At 35.0% G+C, this 21,266-nt stretch overlaps 1 protein-coding gene and 1 long non-coding RNA gene across 3 annotated transcripts in view; one reads left to right on the top strand and one right to left on the bottom strand.

Moving 5' to 3' along the window:
- LOC143693955 (uncharacterized) overlaps window positions 1–21,266 on the top strand; it is a 183,785-nt gene that overhangs the window by 12,736 nt on the left and 149,783 nt on the right. For both annotated transcript variants that reach the window (XR_013182073.1, XM_077177238.1), the window contains exon 3: window positions 14,573–14,750. The gene's annotated coding sequence lies outside the window, so the exon portion shown is untranslated. The remainder of the gene's footprint in view (window positions 1–14,572; window positions 14,751–21,266) is intronic.
- Window positions 11,769–21,266, bottom strand: part of LOC143693956 (uncharacterized) — a 47,151-nt gene continuing 37,653 nt past the window's right edge. Inside the window, exons 2-3 of the long non-coding RNA XR_013182077.1 lie at window positions 15,778–15,927; window positions 11,769–14,690 (exon numbers count right to left, since the gene is read on the bottom strand). This is a non-coding gene — a long non-coding RNA (uncharacterized LOC143693956). The remainder of the gene's footprint in view (window positions 14,691–15,777; window positions 15,928–21,266) is intronic.

Below are 21,266 nucleotides of genomic sequence, written 5' to 3' on the forward strand. Positions count from 1 at the left end.
GGACAAACTATTCATTTTCAGTTCCTGTGCAGTGAAAATGGTGGTGGTGTTATAAATCAGTTTCTGAAAGCTGCTAGAACTATCAGGCATAATCCAAGCCCTGCAATTTATTTTTCAGCATTATTCTAAATGGCAGATTTTAATACTGCTCACCATCATTTTTTCATCTTCTGGTTGGTGTATCTGAGATGCAGAGCTGTGATAATGACCTTTATTACACAGAACCCTGTGTAACAGCTCAAGCATTTTTTCCAGGGCATAATAAATGGATTTGATATGATCAGCTTACTTTTAGGTTTAGTGTTGGAAAAAGTAATTACTACAAGTTAATTGCAATGCTGCTAGTTTTGTTTGGAACATAGAGTGGTTATTCCAGCATAATTTAGGATGAAATCTGGCTGAATTTTGATAAAATCCCAAGTAAAGATGCACCTGAAAGAATCATGCTCTGTCTGATAAATATCCTGTATCAATTAACAAAAGTTTATGTGGAAACCAAGAAAAACTTCATGTTTCTTATGTTAATCAGATAACCCTGGTGCTGGACAAGATGGATGTTGAAGGGAAAGACCCTTAACTGGTTGAGTGTTTTGGGTTTTTTTTTCCATGGCATGTCTGCTTTTAATTTTTCATGGTATTTGCCATGTTCTATGTTTTACTTTTTTTTTTGCTTAAAAAGTAAAATATTAACTTGTTGTGCTTTGGGAATGGTATTCTCCAATTTAATAGTCTTGCCAAAACCATGCCACTGTTCACTTCTGCCCTCCCCCTCCAACTGGAAGCCCAAAAGTCAAAGATAATGGGTGGAGCTGCCTTGTGACATAGGAACTGGCTTTCTGAGTATTTCTTTTTTAATTACCAGAAATATTAACATGAGCATAGGACTACAGGAGCTCAAATAGACTCCTGTATTGTTCACTAAATAGTTCACCTTTGTGATGTTGTAACTGGTTATTGTAGAAAGGAGTAGAGAGTACCAAAAAGAATTGTGACTTTAAGTACTGAGTAAGAGAAGAAGCCCATTAACACTTGTGGGAAATATTTGAATGATCTCAGAAAGAGAGATATAACTGCCTTGATTTCTTCCTAAAGTAATATTCTCCAGGTTTTTGAAAACTGAGTAAGCACTTTTCTCTTGCTGAGGGATACCCGTGAAGTTTGTCATCTGATGTTATGCAGAATATATGGTGTAGAAGTACAGATATTTGGAAGAGCCTGTGGGACAGGTGAATGAAAAGTGTATATCTCCTTTATCAAGTATTACCATAGAGAAGATAGTTCTCTGGCTGTGTAAAGGAATGGGAGGCAGATACTTTCAGTACTTTCCAAATTCAGATCTTAAGCTGCATCAGTCTCTTTGCTTTTGATTGACTCTACATAACTTAAACAGTATCTACTTCATGAAGTTCTGATATTTTTTCTTTTTTTTTTTTTTTTTTTTTTTTGCAAAACCAAGTGATACCACTGAAAAATTTTGAAGCAAATCTATTTCACTCTTTTTGATGAGGAAAACAAGAATATAGCTTTACTGACAAGGAGTCCAACAATACTGAAAGAGTAGCACCTCAATTACCTTATCTCCTCAGGACATAAATTAGATAAGTATGGAATCTGAAAAATGGCATTTTTGTAAAGTTCCAAGTAAAGCTCAAAGTAAATATCTTGAAAATAATGAACTTGGTGTATTCCAGTAAAAATATTTCTAACTTAGCTTTATGTTTAAAAGTGTACTTTTTTTCAGCTAAGAAGTATATTTTTAATTGAAGTGCGTGTCAGAGAGTGGCCCTGCAGTTATCTGTGTAAGACACAATGAAACTGGAAAAAGCTGTAAAACTGATTGAAGTTCAAAACTGTTCTAATGAATAGATTTATCCAGAAAGAACTATTTTGTTTTATAAGGGCAAAGGGCTGCTTTTTTTTATGTTGACAAATTAGAAGCACTGGTGCCACCGAGACTGAGACACTTTCTTGATAGGTCAGTGCTATTTAAAGATCACACAAAAAGCTATCAAAGGAAATACACAAAGAAAGGGCATACAGTTGACTCTCTACTGGAGGTGACCAATAACAAATATAGTTTATGTGGAACTTGTAAGGAATGTGATTATTTTAGGATGTCGGGCATGGAAAGAAAAATAGGAACACCTGAATCTGGTAACACTTTGCACTTAATAAGCACATTGTGTGCAATAAGTGGTGTTATTTGTAATTGTAAAAGTCATATTCTAAAGCCTTTAGCTTAAGATATTTTGATGTGACTTTCAGAGAGTCAGAGCTAAAGGATATGGAAATAATAATGTACTCCACAGCAGAAATGATTCCTAAGCTTTTGGTTATGCAAGCTCTGAAATGGGGTTTATCAGTATTATAAAATACACAAATTGTTAGAATGACCAGTTTGATATTAGATTAATAACAAAACTAGAGAAGGATGAGTGGGAAACATGCAGCATGAAATTAGTAAGAGAAAGCTGAATGGCTTTCAATTAATCAAGTAATATTTCCAAAATTAGTGGTTACTAGATTTTTCTTTAAAGCAAAACCAAACTATTGAAAATAATATCTTATTATTTGCCAGTTGATCACAACTTACAATATATGGGTACTATATGTTTCTTTGTTTGCTAAAATTATTTTAAAATTTCTTAAAAATATTTGGGAACATATAATTGTGCAAGTAATATTGTGCTGCTCTTGTTTTATGCTGTGGTAACAAAAGCTTTAACTTTTCTTTTTTAAATGCTGCTTATCTTTCTATGTGCACTTAGCCATGTTTTTTCAGCATTTGACACATTTTTTATTAATTAATTTCATTAATTATTGTTTACTTTTTAATTCTGCAGTCTTGGATTTTAGTGTTCTTATGTCTTGTAAGTACCAGAGTATCTGTATCCTTCATTGATTAAGTTAATGTAGCAGCAGACTTAAGGGTGGATTCCTGATTATTTCATGTATTTTCTGAGATTGAGACACATCAGACTGGATGGCTCCTGTTGTCAGCTATTTTCTTACTCTCATCAGGTCAAAATTGAGTTTTTTGGTATGATTTGTATTTAATTACTTTAGATTTGATTTTGAATCCTCTGGCATCAATGATTGTGTGAAACAGAACATTGGATAAATAGTACAATCAGATGAAGTCTGGATTAGTATCAGACTGAAATATAGGATATGCAGGTTCTCTTTACTCTTAACCTGGTGACAGAGCTGGACAACTGCAATCTTTCAAATAACCTAAATTTTTAACTTAACTGTTGAGATTTTTTTTTGTTTGTTTGGGTTTTTTTTTTTTTTTGCTTTGTTTGTGTCTTGTCTTCCTTTCAAAAGGAAGAAGTAGCTCTGTTCTTTCAAAGATGTACACATGTATATATAATAGTATAAAGGAAAAGTGGTGTACTTTAAAAGCCTTATGAAACAGATCAGTAACTTTAAAGTGGTATGGAAATAAACAGTTCTCTTTGATCCAAAAGTATAGCAAGACAAAATATACAGATGTTAACTCACACTTCTAATTTGTAATCCTCTGTGAAGGTGATTCCCTTTATCTGAATTTCTGTCTGCACACCAGAAGTGCACTTATGGAATTAGGAGGATTGGACAAACTAGAAATTAATGAAATACTGATAATATCCAGTTTTGAGTAAAAGCATTAAAACAAACTTTAATATGCTCCTCATAAGTAGTAATAGTAGTATGAAATTAATTTCTTGTTAATAATCAAGTATAGCTCTTCTGTTCCAAGCAGTGCTAAGATCCTCCTTGATCCTCCTAGTTTGTCATATAAAAAATTACTGCTCAAAAAGTTGCTTTTAACCTTACTTGGTGTTGGTGTGGCCTCCTGCAGTACCTTCCAGCATGCAAAGTTTGCAGCAGGGATTGACAGACAGTAAAAGGGAGCTAAACTCTCTAACCACAGTAAAACACAAGACTGTAGGACAGCAAATACCACTGTAAAGGGAAACTGAAAGGAATTTCTGTTCACACATTATAGAATCTTGGGTTCTGTTTCTTGTCTCACCAGCTTGGGCTGGTGAGACATGTTTCCTTGTCTCCACCCACATTACGGGGTGTCAGTACAGTGAAACAGAGAGTGGCTGCTGTCTGCAGGGGCTTGTCTAGTGTGAACAGAAGAATAAAGTTGGTGTAATAGTAAGAACTAAAGCAGTATGTAATAACACTGAAAAGTACCTCCTTATTCTGTGAATTGTGTGAAACAAAAATTTCTTTGGTACCTTATCCATAGACTGAAAGGACACTGGAAAAGAAACTCCAATAAACCACAGCAAAGAAAAAAAAGTTGTTTTTTTTTCCTGCATGAAAATAGAGTTTTTGAACCATGCTATTTTTATAAAGTAGAATATGGAAGGAAGAAAGCTTTACTTAGAAATATCCAAAAAGTAGATGTGTAATCTGGGATGTGTGAGAACTACATTCCTATTTCAAATCTGTAGGAATCAAAGAACCCAGAATTTCTGACATTTAGGCAAGATCCTAAAAGATGATGATGCACTGGCTTGTAACAGTTTCTCAGAAAAGTTTGCCTGTGACTCTTTTCTTTAAGGTCCTGTGTGGTCATCAGATAAAAAGGGTGTGTAGCGGTCAGTTAGGAAGGTAAAAGAAGCCAGAGTACAGTGATTTTGGAGGGGCTTAGAGGATTATGCTGCACTGTGTGAAAGGAAAACAGTAATTAAGGTCTCCAGACCTAAAACATTTATACATGCCAGAAAACATCGAAAATGAAACAAAATAATTATGATTCAGCCACTGACTGAATCTGACAATATATTTTGCTACATTCACCTGATTAAAGAGTTGTGGCAGTTGAGGGGTTTTGCTTTGTTTTTTTCCTTAGGCTGAATTTATATAGTTTCAAGTTGAGGTTCTCATTAACTAGGAAACAATAGGATGAAAGAACTTGAATAGCACCTATGTAACCTGTCAAATGGATAAATCTGCAGCCACAATTACAGAAAGGCTTTCATGTGCAAAGTGTGCCCTCAAACTTTAAATAGAGTGTTTGAAATCAAGTTCATCTGGTAGTGACTTGGTTGAAAATATTGACAGGATCCAGGTAAAAAGCTATATTCATTGTCATCAATGCATGGCAAATAGTTGATTCAGCGTTCAAGAGTTTATCTAGATGATTTAGTACCCTGTAGTATAATTCTTGATATATCACATCTTCATTGCCTTAGCAATTTTGCTTAAAATACCCTGTACTTGCCTTAAAAAATTAATTTTCCCCTTTTTATTTTGAAAAAAGGTTGATGTATATTTATTTGTGGGGAAATAGAAGCAGATACACTTCTACATAATTTTTAGGAACTGTTATTTAAATTGCTTTTTAAAAATTCTGCCCACGTCTTCAATGGAAATCTTAATTAGGTTCTGGATGCCAGTCTTACAATGTAAGGTATAGTATACACAGAAGCACAGAGGCTTCTTGTACCAAAAATTTTAAATCGTTTTGGTTTTTTTTCCATAATAACTGTGACCTTTTAAAACCATTTTAAAATGAGCTTCTTGGTTTCTTAATTTTATGTCAGATTATATATAAACTCTGTTGTTCTGCTTTGGAGGAAGTCATGCATAATTTAGTAATAAAACAAATATGCTTTGTTATACTCTTTAAAATCTCAGCAGTTCTAGCTCGTATGTGATGTGCATGGGCACTGCAGTCACTAGGAGATGCCACAGTTTGTGTCCTACAGTGCATTTAAAAAGGAATCTGTACAATTCTAAAGGAACTGTAAAATACATAGTACATGCCTATATTCTTTTCTATAAAACATGTGTGTATCACATGAATCTCCTGAAGAATCTGATTAATAATTTCTTCCTTTGTTAATTAAAGGGAAACAAAATAAAATCCGCCCTACAACTTTTATGGTCCATATATGAACCAAGATGTAGACTATACCTAGTTGTCATTTCATTTCATATAATGAAAATGCATTTCTTTTCTCTCTAATTGAGAATTGGGATGTCTTTATAAGTCTGTTTTGGTGTCCCTGAGGACATTATCAGTGAAAATTTAAAATCCACACAGTCTCCACAACTCTCTCCGAAGACCATGTTTTTGTCTGGGAAGTAACAGAGTGCAATATGAGATACAGCAGTTGCCAAGGTAACTGTTCTTTTCCCATTTAATAGCAGCAGGTGAATGGTTGCCTGGATATCCACAGTAATTTGCTGGGGCTCTAGTAATTCATGAAGGATGTACACATTCTTTTCCAGGCTTGTTTTTCTCTCACAGAAGCTTTGACTAAAACCCCAAGGTACATGACCAAGATCTTGTTAAATTATGATAGTTCTTTTCAGAAGAACTTTTCTGATTTTTTTTTTTTTTTAATTTTGGTTTGCTATTTCAAAACACTTCAGAAATTTAACTAAATAACACCATATTTAAGTCTGGAGCTAATGAGACAAATTTTCAAGTGCAATTTCTGGTTTGTTCTTATTGCACTTTCCTTTAGTGAAACCAATAAGATGTTTGGAAATAAGACTAGTCTAATTCTAATTCTGCTGCAGCATTCTTCTGAATTTAAAAGGAAATACTCCCAGCAAAGAAGTGTTCAGATATATGGACTTTGAGAATAGATGGGAAAGTTCTCATGAAATATGACATAATAATTATTTTCAGTGACTAGAACATAAGTCTTCAGTGTGTCATAATTAAGTTTTAGGTTTACTGTATAAGACTGTTTTATTCAGTCTGCTGGCAGATCTAGAAAGAATCTGTTGCATTGTTTATAACTCAGTTTATTATCTCATTACATACATATAATCGGAATGGAAATAAAATCTTAAGTTTGGGACAAACAAAATATATTTTTGAGATTTCACTTGTGCATAAATTTGGCCAACCAAGTCCCTGAACATGTCATCTATGTGTGGTCTGAATTCCAGCTGTTAAATACCTCAGAACTGTGAAATCTCCTCACATAATCTCTAAATTTAGCACTTTATGTGAAATAGCATTGATTAAAGAAAAATAAATCTCTCTTAATAATTCAGTTGTTATTATGAATAATACCCAAGTCCCCAAATACTAACATTGCAAACAAGCCGGCAGAACATAAGTAATCAGCTAAATAAAGCTAGAAGACATATTTATGAAGATAAGGACAAGACAGGGTCAAAGCTGTTCCACCTTTAAGAATTTAATACATATTCTCAGTGGAACTCTTCTTTGTAATGGCAATCACGACATTCTAAGAGATTTATGAAGTCTTGTATTTATTTAATTTCTATAGGTTTTCTCTTAGAGAACTTGCTTTCTGAAAAGCACAATTAGTGCTGGAGATGAGTCTTTTAAAGCTGACAGTGAAACTGCTTTATAACAGAAGTTTAGTCTGCTTTCTTTCAGTTTCTGAAATAAAATAGGAGGTGTGTCATTGTGTGGGATAGACAGTTCTTGGCTCAGAAGCAATTTGTTTTGCCTCCCTAAAAAGGGGTTGGAGAACAAGTAGGTTGGTTTTCAGCATCCATCTTAGCCAAGACTACCACCTGACAGGTAGACTCAGCATCTTGACATCCTGTCAATTTTAATGCCATCTCTGATTTGTTTTGATAGCCTCATCAGACACCTATTCACCAAAAGTACTTATTTAAGTAGATCAGACTCTTAGAATTAACAAAACTACTGCAATTCCCAGTCTGAGGACACATTTTTACTGGGGTGTGTAACTTCAGACAGATGTGATAGTTGTTTTCTTCTCCCTTTATGACTTGACACTTAATCCTGTAGCTAAAGTGAATGACAGCAGTGACCAAAGCACAGCTCTGAGATTCTGAATTGACTTGTAAGTTACCTGAAGTGCAGCAGTTTGTAACAAATAAACCTCCTCAAGGCTTCTGGAGAAGCTTTCACTGAAATTATTTTTAATGTTTAATTAATAAAATAAATTTCTCTCTCTTCCTATAAAGGTTTCCAAATTCAAGTCTGCTAATAAGTAAAGGTGAACCAAAAGAATATTAGTAGAGCTGCTAATAAATTCTGAACAATAGAAAGAAAATGCCTTATTGATACATGTTTATTCACTCTGGTTCTACATATTTTTGATTTATAAAGCATCTCAATAGTGGAATAGGTTGGAAAATACTGTCCTTTTAAGCTGTCAAACTAGTACTCCTGCTTGTTTCAGTAGGGCAAAACTGACCTTTCTTCAACCAAGCCCTTGAAGTTTGCAGCTTCAGTACAGTTAAATGTTAGAAACAAAATTAATCCAACCACACATAAAACAACAAACAAAACTGAGAGTATTTAGATCCTCCTATAGTTGAATTTCTCTGTGGTAATTATATTATTTTCTCCCATAAGTGTAAAAGAGCTTAAGAAGCTGTAAGTACCAGGCATGTGTTTTCATGTGAGTATTGTTGCAGAGGTGAATCATCAAATCATCCATGTGTTGTGTTTTCAAAATTCTTTTTAGTTTTTAGAAGTAAGGGTTGGCACTCACTGAGAATTTTAACAACTCTGGTGAATCAAATCTATGAAATACAGACATGGGAGTCCAGAAAATAGCTTTGAAAGGATTCAATATTACATTTGAATAGAAGAAACAGTGAATTTATTTTTTTTTTTACTATTATGTTAAAGGTTGAGTGTTTTTTTGTGTATGCAGAAGCTGCATACACAAAACAGATGTAATATTTACAAAACGATTAACAACTTAGCAATGTTTGAAAACACTCATCTTGTGACATGAGTGATCTTTACAAATTAGACAACCATGTGTTCTGCAGCAATCTTCTCAGCATCTCAATTTATCTACTCTTGTGACTGATTTTTGATATCTGAAAGGGTAGGATGGAGGTCACTAGAAAGCAACTTAACCCCTCTGCAGAAGAGTAAAATTATATATGTAAAGCTTTCTTAGGTGAGTTGGTTCTTCCTTATAATATGAGTGAAAAAGTTTTCAGGCTATGGATTGAACTTCTGTCAATAGCGAATCAATATCAGATCAATTAAAATTATGTCTGAACGTCTTTTAAATTTTCTATAGGGCTTCAGTGCAACTACTTATATAAACACTGTTTTTTTCCTTATTGAAATGATACAGAAGTAATTTTACTGGCTATAATTCTTCCAAGGTAAGTTGGTTTGAGCTGGGGGAAAAAGCTGTGAGAAAACAAATGCTTGGATTCATGCAGTCAAGGAGCAGAAATGTATAATTTGCTCTGATTTAGTTACAGGAACTAAAATAGTTAATAGAAGTGAGTCCTGTGGATGAAGAGGCAGGTTAAAATAGATTTTAGTTTGTTTTGAAAAAGTGGCTGTACTAAGGTGGTTTTACAGCAGATTGAAGTGAGCCCTGTGAAGATCAGAGCTCCTAAAACCTATTTCTAGAAATAAGCTGTGACTGCTGTTTACCAGGCAGTGGGAACCCAGTGTGTGTGTTTGGGCTTCACTGCACTGTGGCAGTAAATACTGCTATGGACTGTGTGTGATTTACTGACTATTATAAATGGAATTTATCAATGTAACTGGTTTTGAAAATAGTGGTTTTAAAGAATGGGTTTGAAATGAGCAAAGTTTTTTCTATTGCTTATGATGTACACTTTAAAAAAACACTGATTAGGAAAAACAGAAGTTAAATCACAGTTTAATCTTGTGTCAATCTAAATGGCCACCACAGAACAAATGCTGGTAAAATTCTACTTTGAGTTATTTTGACAACATCAACAGTATTTAGGGACTTAAAAATTGAATGTGTGCAAATGCCATCTAGTATAATGTAAAACTTCAGCTTTCAGTAGGCATTCTCAAGTTCTGTGTGTTGTGGCTAAATACAATCCAGGCATTTATGAGTGCAGATGGTGTTTTTAACCAGCTGTACCACTGTGATGTAAAAGGAATTCCTTGTAACATAGAAGGGCACCTCATCAGCTGAGGGGAATGCAAGGAGAAGTGCTCTAAATGAGCCCGTAGAAACATCTGTTGCAGTCATAAATATATATGAGTCTGTTCAGCTGTATAGAATTAAAATTATGTTTCAATAACACTTATTTTAATAAGCCATAAAAAAGATTGCATTGCAAATTATAGATGCTGCCTGAATTTTAAAATCAAACTAATGCTTATTTTTGTGCTGCATTTTCATATCAAGATAACATTGTGTTTCCCTTAATAAAGTTAGAAATAAAGCATTTGGCAAAGAAAGTAACAGGCTTGCCCTGTATTTTTTGTGAAGAGTCATAGTCTGGGCTAGAAATTATTAATAGATTTGAAATATATTTGTATATTACTCTTCACTTAAGAAAAAAACATAAGACATTATCTCCTCTTTATCCAAGCATAAAGTCTATTTAACATTCCTGTCATCTTGGAACTAGCAAAAAAGGCTTTTTTAATGAAGCTTCTCATCATCTTCAATGGTTAATGGATTTAATTAGGTTATAAATTAGGTTAATTGTTTTGCAATATTTACAGTCTTAGAGAGCTCTTGTCAGTGCTGGTAAGGTCACAGTGAGTTTGTATACACTTGAGAGAAAAGAGAGAATGAGTCATACCTATATGCCAAGGATGGATTTGTTTTCTTAAGCTTTAATGGCAGAATTCCCAATCACCTAAATAGGGCAAAATTTCTCTTTTCATCTCTTATATCTCTTACCTGCAAAATAACTTTCTTAACATGTTTTCTAAGTTGTGCTTCTGTCAATCCCCAGTAATTTCTCTTTCTGGTTTTTGTTTTCCGGAATGATCTTGTGGTTTAACCCTGGCCAACAACTAAGGACCACACAGCCACTTCCATTTTTCCCCTCTCTCCACCACTGCCATGAGGGGAAGAGAATTGGAAAGGTAAAAGTAAGAAGACTCTTGGGTTGAGATAAAGGCAGCTTGATAGGGAAACAAAAGCTGTGCACACTCAGAGCACAAGGAATTTGTTTCCTACTTCCCATGAGCAGGCAGGTGTTCAGCCATCTCCAGAAAAATGCGGCTCCAGTGTGTGTGCTGATTACCTGGGAAAACAGGTGCCATCATTTCCAATGTCCTCCTGCTCCTTCTTTCCTCAGCTTCATAGGCTGACCATGATGTCAGATGGTATGAAATATCCCTTTGGTCAGTTGAGGTCACCCCTGCCTCCTTGCTGGCGGGGCGGTGTGAGCAGTAGAAAAGGCTTTGGCTGGTTGTAAGCACTGCTCAGAAATAACTGGAGCACCCCTGTGTTTTGCCACAGTGTTTTCAGTACATATCCAAAGCACAGCCCCATACCAGCTACTGTGAAGAAAATTCACTCTATCCCAGCTAAAACCAGCACAAATGGCTAATTCCAGACTTTTCTCAAGTTGACTACTTGTATGCCCTCTGTAGAGTGATGAACTCAATTGATGATGATTTTTTTCCATTATTCTATTATCATTTTTTTCTACAGGTATAGCCTACTCTGATTTCCTGCTGCAAATCCTGTTCCTACTTACTGATCATCTTCAAGCAAATATGGAATACATGCCATAATCAATCTATCTCAGTACTCTAATCAACATCCATTTAAATGCATCACAGGTTTTATGTCTGTCTGGACTTGTCAATCTAACTGACATAATTTTGATTTATTAGAAAAGTCCTAAATACTGTTACACTGTCAATTAAAACTCCTGAAGTAGTCTGAAGAACATGCAAGTTGATATTTAGCACTTAAATTTTTAAAATAACCCATTTAACTATAAATAATGTCATTAATACTTGAAAATCAGATTACTTACTTACAATGCTTAGCAGTGTATTAAAGTTGTTATCTCAGAATATTTGAATAGTGATTTAAATGAAACATTGAAATGTATTAATCTTTTTACTCTTCATTTAGGAAGAATACAATAATGAAAAAATTAATGGTCTGAAATTTGTGTGCACTACTCAGAGAGAAGCTTGGATAAGGACTGAAGGACTATTTCTGTCAGGCCTTGTTATGCTTGACTTGTACCATCCTTGGGAACTGCTCTGTCAAATTGATGTTTATTTGATATATATTTAATTTCTCTCCAGTAAATTTGTCCAAACACATGCATCATGTGCACAAATGCCTGCTTGTATGCTAAGAACATGAGAAGAAAGGGACGCTGGGAGATGTCAATCCATGTTTTGGGTAGTTGTGGCTGTCTGTATGCTGATAGGCATATTCAGCTTGACTGCACCTTCTACTAACATTCGCTGGGTTCTGCCTCAAGGTGGAGCTGTTATATTTGCGATGGAGATCAAGACTTGAAGAGCATTTTCTTCCCCCAAATGCTGTTTCTGATTTGAATAGATGTATGAGTTATATAGGTAAAGAAAAACAGCGAGCGATTTTCCTCCCTTCAGCAAGAGCTGGAGTCATCAGTGTGTCACGCAGGTGGATGGGCCTGCAACTCTGACTTTTATTCAACCTGACACCACCTTTTGTAGGCTCAGGAAGATGCATGCCTTTCACTTACAGTAGGATTATGACAATGTGTGCATTCCAGCTGTCAAAGGCAGTGCTGTTCTTCTCGTGGCTCTTTGTAATTGGGAATGTTTTCCCAGAAGACAGTATGTGTGTGTGTATTGTGTTCCAATTAAGACTATATGAGGCAGTTATGGCAGACTGTCAAATCAATGGGACGCTGGGAATATTTTAGTCTCCATGCTATAGTCTAAATAACCTTTTAAGGACTCTGTTCCCTCTGTTCACTACCATGCAGTAAATAAATGCTGAATGTTTTGTACTTAATAGGCCTTGGAGTAATGTGTTCCACATGGCTTTATTGCTGGAATGAGACCTTCTTATCACGAAATACACAATAGTGACATGAGGTCATTTCAGCATGAAGAGATGCGTAAATCTTATAGATGAATGAAGTCAGTTTATTGTGAAGTTTAGTTAAACAGGAATACTCTAATGTAAACCTTGGTGGCAAATTTAAGGAAAATGAGAGAAATCCATAAGCACTTAATCTAGTAATCTTTAACCTCTCAGTTTAATACTATAAATGTCTATCTCAGCTGGATTTGTGAAAGTGATGCTCATTTCCTGCCTATTTATATTTCTTTGAGTGAGAGTATCTTTATTCTGGTCACTTAAAACTTTGACTGTACAATGCATTTCTGAATTGGGAGCAAGTCTGGAGGACTTTGATGGGCTGGGTACAAAGCAGCCATTGGTGAGGGGGTTCACACTTTGAAGCCAGTATTCTATACAGAGCTGAGTGACATCCTTTTTGTTAAGATGCTTACTCACCCAAAATGCAGCTTCTAATTTCTGGCAGTTTTGGTAAAGTGGATTCAATTAGGTTTGACTGGCACAAAAATGGAAAAAAAGAAGCATTCTTGAAAGGTGAAACATCTTAGTGTTCTAAAAACCGACCTTTTGATCGTTTGGGCCTAGACTAGGAACATGGACACTTGAAGATAATGCACAAAACTGAACATGAATTCCTTATTTATATTCAAATCTTGATTTCAATTAATGTTTTATTTGCATATTAATGATGAATTTTTTTGTCCATTTTGTCCAATCGCCTCCAAGTTTTTTATTTTTTTACCTGTTACTGAGTACTTCTTTTGTGCTTCTAATACATGTATTGATTCATACAGGAAGAGAATTCATTTCAGGTAAGTACCCTTCATCACTGTGACAGATTGGTAAAATTAAAAGCAACACTGATTCATATCTTAGTGATGTAAATGATAATTCTGCTTTAATTCTAAACCTAGTTCTTCTGTTAAAAAATACTGTGTTGAAAGTAGTTCCAGCTGGTTGAAATAATTAAGTATTTCCCTAAATAATACTGGGCCTGAAATATGAATAAGTAGGACTGAAAATTGTGATAGTTTGAGGAGCTTTTTGCCTTTTTTTCTTTTTTTTTTTTTTTGATTGTTTGTTTGGGGAGCTCTTCCTCAGGAGGAGCTAAACCTTGTGGAATTAGTCTGTTTGCCTTGGTCTGTGTTGGTTGCCTTGCCTAGTGTTTTTCAGAGTATTTAGGGACATATTTAATACCCTTGATGAAAACAGATGTTGAAATTCTCTGCTAACAGGAGTCCAAGGTATTTGGCTGTGCAGTTAGTCCTGCCAACTCACTTCTGTGTTTTCTATGTGTTTTAGGTACCCCAGGCCCAGTTTTTGAGCAATTTTTGTTCCTGCCTCATATGCTATTTATGGTTCTTGGATGGTTCATGCTTGTTCTGAGGAAGATAATTCCTTATAGCAATATTTAAAGTTATTTGAAACTAATTGGAGGCTGTCTGAAACTCAGAGCACAGTTTTGTCAGTTTATTCTAAGTTGGTGAGAATTAACTTGGACTCATTTTCAGACTAAGAAGCAACTGAATTCAGCCTTGGCAGTTGTCAGGACTTTATTGCAGGATGATGATGATGATGATTATTTATTGTTGTTGTTGTAGTATGCATGCATGAGTGCTTCCTCTTTGTTTTATAGGTAAATTTCTTAACTTTAGAGCTTGGATCCACAAGAATTAAAATTAGTGTGGAATACACCTTCTATCCCTGTCCCACCTTTCTTCTCAGCTTATTCTGAGAGCTTTACTTTTTGTCTTTTTGCTCAGATTTTCAGAAGTACTGCAGATAGCAGCATTTAAAAATCAAACTGTCAGTTTCAGACCCTGCTCTTGCTTATCTGTGCTGGTTCCAGCTGGCAGCTTCAGCTCAGCTCAGCTTGGAGTGGTTGGTGTTGTCAGAAGCAACCTTTGCTATCCTCTCAGCTGAAGTGATCTGAAAAACATGGCAAAAGGAAGAAGATGAGCTGAATAAGCTTCTAGCCAGCTAATAAGGGTAAGTTCACAAACCCAGCAGGGCTTGAATGTCTGAAAAGCATACTAATAATGCTCACGTTTCCTGAGAAGGGCTTGCTGTGCTGTTTGGCCTTAGCAGAGCTATGTAGGTGGATAACTCATTTCACAAAGATACTGCTCCCCTTCTGTCAGACAAGGTATGCCATCAGGAAAGAATCTCTAAAATTTATGAACTGCAGACTCACTTGCATTTTTCAGCCTTTGCTGGTATTTTATATATACTGATAAAGTAATGAATAGGATATTCAAAACATACCCCCATTTTCTTTAAACTTTCTGGCACATTTTAGTTTGTTAAAACTAAAAAGAAATCTGAAAGAGAATAATTTAATAATGTTGAGATACTGACGTGATTATGAAATTAAATTATAGATGACAGCCAAGTTGTCCTGTCCCTCTTTTCTTAATTCAGTGGTCTCAATCCTCATCCTCCTCTAAATAATTTTCAGAGAGAATGAACTTGGAATATTTCCTTGGGATTTCAGCAAGTTGTGACACTCTACAAATATCAAATATACTTATTTATGGTGAATCTGTACTGGATATTATGATACTCTCAGAATGTACCTGAGTATCTGAAAGTGCTGTATTTTTTGCCCATGAGAGTGGGTACCCAGTTGATCAGACACATGCTGAACAGACACCACCTGTATAGAAGAATAGATCCTATACAGAGCACTACTGTGTGAATCGATTTTCACAGTAGTGAAAATGAATGCCTTTGGCGTAGCAGCCTGAAAGAAGAAGAGTCTGTGGGGGGGAAAAACCCATAAAAAAGCAAACATCTGAAGTGAATTTTCTAGGGAATGTGTTTTAATACATCTGTAATTTTTTTATTTGTGCATCACACATATAATGAATTTTGTTAAGTAATTCTAAAATAAAAAAAATATTAACCTCATAGGTTGTTTTTTCTGTCAGTCAGGCTGTTAGAAAATCTTCACACTATTTTGAAGTTCTGGAAATCTTGCTCTTATCAAAATAACATTTCTTGAGCATTAAGTTACCCGATTCTGTTTGTGCTCTTCTGCTGTGTCCATCACCAAGTTATTTGTTTTCCTGATCTGTTCCTATGGGAACCATGTGGTTTTAATTACATGTTATGATGTGGAATTATCTTTTTTGCTTTGGCAAGATTGCTTAATGTCATTCCATCTCTGTAATGAAAAAAATGTATTTTTCAGTTGGCATAAAAATATTGTCAGATGATAAATTAGTGATGATACTTTCCCTAAATTCCATTAGACTGATATTTTGGGACTCCTTATTTCTTCTTTGGGGTTTATTGTTGTTGTTTTTAAAGTATTCTCATTGAAAGTCTTGCTTTAGTGTGCTGATGTGGTGGATGAAGGAAGTAAATGTAGTCATTGTGGAAGATGTAAGCAGAAGTAGAACTGCATTTACTTGCAGCGGAGGAGAGGAGTCAGATGAGGCAGTGTACCATGTAGGGTTTGAAGGGGTATTACAACAACCTTTGTATTCAGAAGTTTTGGCTTTCTTAAAAAACCCCTGCATTTGCTCAGGATAGTATAGGCTCAAGTTGTAGAAACAGTACTGCTCACAGCTTTTTATGTATCTGAACTAATGTATTCAGCAGTAATAACTTTAAAGAAAATTTACTGCCTGGTACCCCATTTTTTATAGGAGCCATTTGTTTGACAGGTAGACCTATTGAGAAGCTGGCAAAAAGTCAGCAGGAGTGCTGGAGGTGATCCATGGTCAGAAGGAGGCCCAGAGGCAGTGGCTTTGTCTACTGACTCTTCTTTTGACTTCTCCTCTTTAATTTTGTAATTTAGTGACCTTTTATAGTTCAGCAGACAAGGGAACTGGCTGGCAAATACATCAGTGGGGCTTTGGAGACAATTGTATTTCAAGATGCACAAAATACACTTGTGCAGTAGTGGTGTTGAAGAGAGTGTGAAAGTCAGAACTCTTTTGCCCAGGTGTTTCTTGTATGGATTTAGTCAGGTATGCTGCCATGGGTAGTGTCAAAGTGTTTTGTGAGTACAGTGCTTGAAAAAATAGTTATGACCAGCCTTATTCTGGAGTGTGCTGTCTGAGAAATAAATTAAAGCCTACAGAAACTGAAACCCTTAATGGAACTTGTCTGAGACTTCTAGTAATGAGGAATTTTCAAGGTTATTTCATAATATTTCATACTAAGGTGAAAGTTGATATAATTTCAGTATTATTTCTCTTCACATGGAGAGAAATCTGCTGAAGGTAATCTGCTCAGTAAATTCTGTAAATTATGCAATTTTTGAAATAAATTCCAGTCTCTTTTTTCTCTCCCTCTCTTGTTTGAAAGGTTTTATGGGACTTCAGCATAATCCTTGTATAATAAAAAGCAGGGAATCATATTTAGTTTCTAAAGTTTAACCCCTTGAATTAAGAAAGATGTCACAGCTTTGAGTTTGTGTTAAGAAATTGCTAAGTTTTTGTAATAACTAGAGCGGTTTACATTTTTCTGTCCCTCTTAACCACAGCTTCCAGAAAAAGTAACCTTACTTTTACAGTACAGTGAGGACAGTAAAGGGTGTGTGTGTAGGGTGAGGTAGAGTAGGGTTAGTGTTTTCTTTTTACATTAAGTGTTTTTCTAAGCTGACATAAACAGAAAACTGTAACATTTTCTACATAGTATCAATGCATGGGTTGTTGTCTTCTTAGGGAGAATAGAATGATCCCTTGATTTCTACTTTATGCCAGAAAAACATCAACTACAGTTTTTTAGTTAGGTATTTGAGTACTTTTAAAACCTGCAGAATAAAAAAGGGTGATGTTATATCCAGGTTTTATCCAATAGCTTCATGATTTCATGTCAGTCTTCAGTGTTTTCATGAAAATATAGATTGGAAGTTAGCCTTTTCTTGCATGCTATTCACAAGAGGATGAAATGGTTAATCTAGTTTCTTAAGTATTTCTATTAATTAGTTGGAACTAATTACAAAATGTCATGGGTCATGACCTGAAATGACTTGTATATTTCTATATCTGCTTTTTAGAAAAGAGAAATATTTCTGTTGAGATTTGACATACGTGTTCCGACAGAACAATCAGCAACAAGGATTTCTATGCTATTGGTCATGCTTGATTTCTTAGCATTACTGATCTATAAGCATTAAGCTGTCTTTTATAAAGCATATACTTTATATGGAGATGGAAGTTATATATGAATGGAGTGGGATTGTTTTAGAATTACAGTGCCCTAGCCAGATGATCTAAGCCTGTAATGTTCATAAACACTGAACTGCAATGTTCATAAACGCACTCTGCAAATTCACTTTAACTGCTCTTTAATTAATAGGGACTTATTGAGTACTTTCAAATGTATTTGCAGGAATTAATTGTTTTCTTGTTTTGTATAATCTCAGACCTCGCTGACTTTAGTTATAATCAATGATGATCACAGTTTCTAAAATCAGATATATCATAAATATATTCCAGTACTTTTTGTTGACATTAACAGTAAAAAATTGTGAAATCTAACTTAACAGTTTTAGGACAACAGTTATAACATCATTATCCTTTTGATAATCTTACTGTAGAAATTGGTTTTGTTGATGCCTATGTTACAAGAGAAGGAACTTCTCTCTTGAGCCCTTCTGGTGCCACTCAATACAGAAAACCATGCCTCTGATGAGAATGTGTATTTTGAATCATATTTAAAAAGAGAATATTTAAAGGAAGTTAACTCCATTATTGCAAGCTCTTGTCACTTGTCTTTCATAGTAAGACCAATGGAGATTGTGTTGCATGGTAAAGAAAATTGGGCTGCTTTTATTCACTTTCTAATCTAATTAATTATAGTATTGCAACATGACCTTTGGTTAAATACTTGTATATTGATGGGAATAGCATTCTACCACCTTTTTCATTCTAGTGGACATTGAACATTTTTTTCTAGTGGAAGAAACTATCTTCCAACAGCTTGAATATCAGGTTTGCATACATTCTCTTCAAAAGCCAGAGTTAATGTCATCACAAAGTTCACCTGAAATAGTCTTCTAAGAGAGGCTTTCTTTGTGTGCTATTTAGTGATTTGCTTTCCTTTTCCTATTTGCATTTGGGTTTTGATTGGTTTGAAATCTTTTGAAGATTTTTCAGAACTTTGCACTTGTGTTGTAACAGCTTGTAAAGTTCAAGGTATTCTGTGTTTAATATTGTATTTAAATTTTATTTTCCTTCTTTTTCTTTTTTTCAATCAGCTTGAACTGTAGTGTTGTGCACACAGTAAAATATTTCAGGATCGCATCATTTCAGTGTGTTACTGTCTCACTTTGCCTAAAGCATTTGAACAGCTGTCTTTAGTAGTTTAATGATCTCATTGCTCAAGTATTTGCTGGATTTAATTCTGAATTTCCACTTAGAAGATAACCTTCCTTTAGAGTAATGCTTAAGACTTTGTATGTATTTTAATTGGATCAGTATTTTAAATCTATTCTAATTTTTCTCTAAGGAACATGCCAGCATAAGAAACAAGTTTGATGACTCACTGTAGGGCAACATTTACACAGTATTAACTGAACAAACTTCTGAATCTGTAAAGTGAATGATACAAATGATGAAACTTTTATCACAAATTTTACTAAAATGTATCAAGTAAAATGTTATTAAGTTGTTAATAGCTACTTTATTTACCTGTGAGTGGCCTTTTCTTCATTTTCCCCAGAATTCAATTATTGCTTACTCTTAAATGAAGACTTTTACTATATTATAACTAGGTATACTGATTTTTTTTTTAATTTGGGTTTGAATTGTTTTATTGAGTGATTTGGGTGGGCTTTTTTTGTTTGGGTTTTTTTTCAGGGAGTGGGTTGTTGTGGTGTTTTTTTTTATTTTTATCAGGAGAAATCTAATTGCTTATTTTATATAAAAGTCACATTTTTTACTAATTACATTACTGTAATTCTCAGTACCAGGAATTATTTAGTTATGCGTGGATGCCTTTGTCATGGATACTCAGCATTGTCTTTTATGTGTGTGTAGAAATAAGTCAAGAAATTTTAAAGCTGTTGAGGTCAACTAATCTCCTTTCAGTTTTCATGTATATTTTTAATAGGATATGATTTTTGCTTTGTTCTCTAGATTTTTTGCTAATCTTTTATTTCTCCAAAATATCCATACTCACAAATGTATGAATTTTTGGATATCAGTAGTGTCTCACAGCATACACCATTGTTGAAGTAAAATTGTGTTGAGTGGTTGTGGGTTTTCCTAGGTGTGGCTTTTGGTTTGAATTTTTTTTAGCTGAGTATAGGCAAAAAAAAGAGAGTCAGTGCCTGAAACTGAAGTCCTAATAAGAATCACAAGGTAAATGCCTTTGTATCCACAGGCACAGGCAATGGGGTACACTCAAAACAAATTTATTTCCCAAAACACCAGGGAGTAAGTGATTGTTTCTGGAGATTGTTGCTCCTGTATTAGCAATAACTGGAAAAGATGATAGTATTAAGATAAAGCATCTAGCTACAAAGTAATATTAAGTATCCTGAAAACTGTGTTTTCAGGACCTCATATACTGTGAATTTGGTGCTAAACATGCAGTAGGAGATCTAGAATTTTATGTCTTGAGCTAAGAAACTGGTGTGTTCCACCCTACATTCTTAAAGGACAAGGAGTATCAGTAGGAGTATCAGTGGTTTGGAGTGTGATGCTGCACTTTGGGTCTTGTCTGGAAACATTTTCTCTCTCAGTTTGTGCAACTGGACTTCATAATTAAAACTGTTAAGATCTTCCTCTAATGAGTTTGAAGGGGCTTAATGAAAACTTGGAGGTATTTTTATTAACATTTTCACCAAAATAAACAGTTCAGAGCTCTTGATGTAGCTCTGCTAGATGATAGTCTGAAGTAGTTTTGAATTTAAGGCTTGTACTTGTTGGCCATTATTGGAGATTGGTCACTGCCTCATTTTCCAGGGCATTCTGAGTTTCACTTTATATGCTAGGTAAAGGCAGAGCATGGATAGAAGATTTGTCCTTTCAGGAGTTGCAGGTAAGGTTTGACAAATGTCTGGATGTAGAATGTACAGGGGGAATGTATGGATATATACATGGGGGGGGGAAATCTAGTCCTTATATACATGTGGAAGACATTGAAATTCCAAGGTGTTTCACTGATGCTCTGGACTTGGCTGCGATTGTCTACTCATCTTGTTATAGCTGCAGGTCTTCAAGTGTGTATGTGGCAATGAAAAGGCGTAAAAGGAGGGAGGAGTCCCATTAAAATCAAAGCAAAAATCTGGCCCATGAAATGTGAGTTGGACTCTGATTTGGTTAAGGATAACTAAGTGTAGTTCCCTGCAGTCATCCTTCAGTATCATTACATTTTTTCCATGAATTTGCTGGCTGGCACCTGCTCCTTTCTCATCCTAGGTGTCATCCAGCCTTGTGACACGGACAGCTGCCACATTGGCTCAAGCAGGGCTGTGGGTGGTCTAGTGTGGCTTCTAGCTAGGCCAGCGATCCAGTTCTGTAATTTATCACCTTTTGCAGGCAG

The sequence above is a fragment of the Agelaius phoeniceus genome, chromosome 4 (genome assembly GCF_051311805.1).
Source record: "Agelaius phoeniceus isolate bAgePho1 chromosome 4, bAgePho1.hap1, whole genome shotgun sequence".
NCBI classification, from domain to species: Eukaryota; Metazoa; Chordata; class Aves; order Passeriformes; family Icteridae; genus Agelaius; species Agelaius phoeniceus.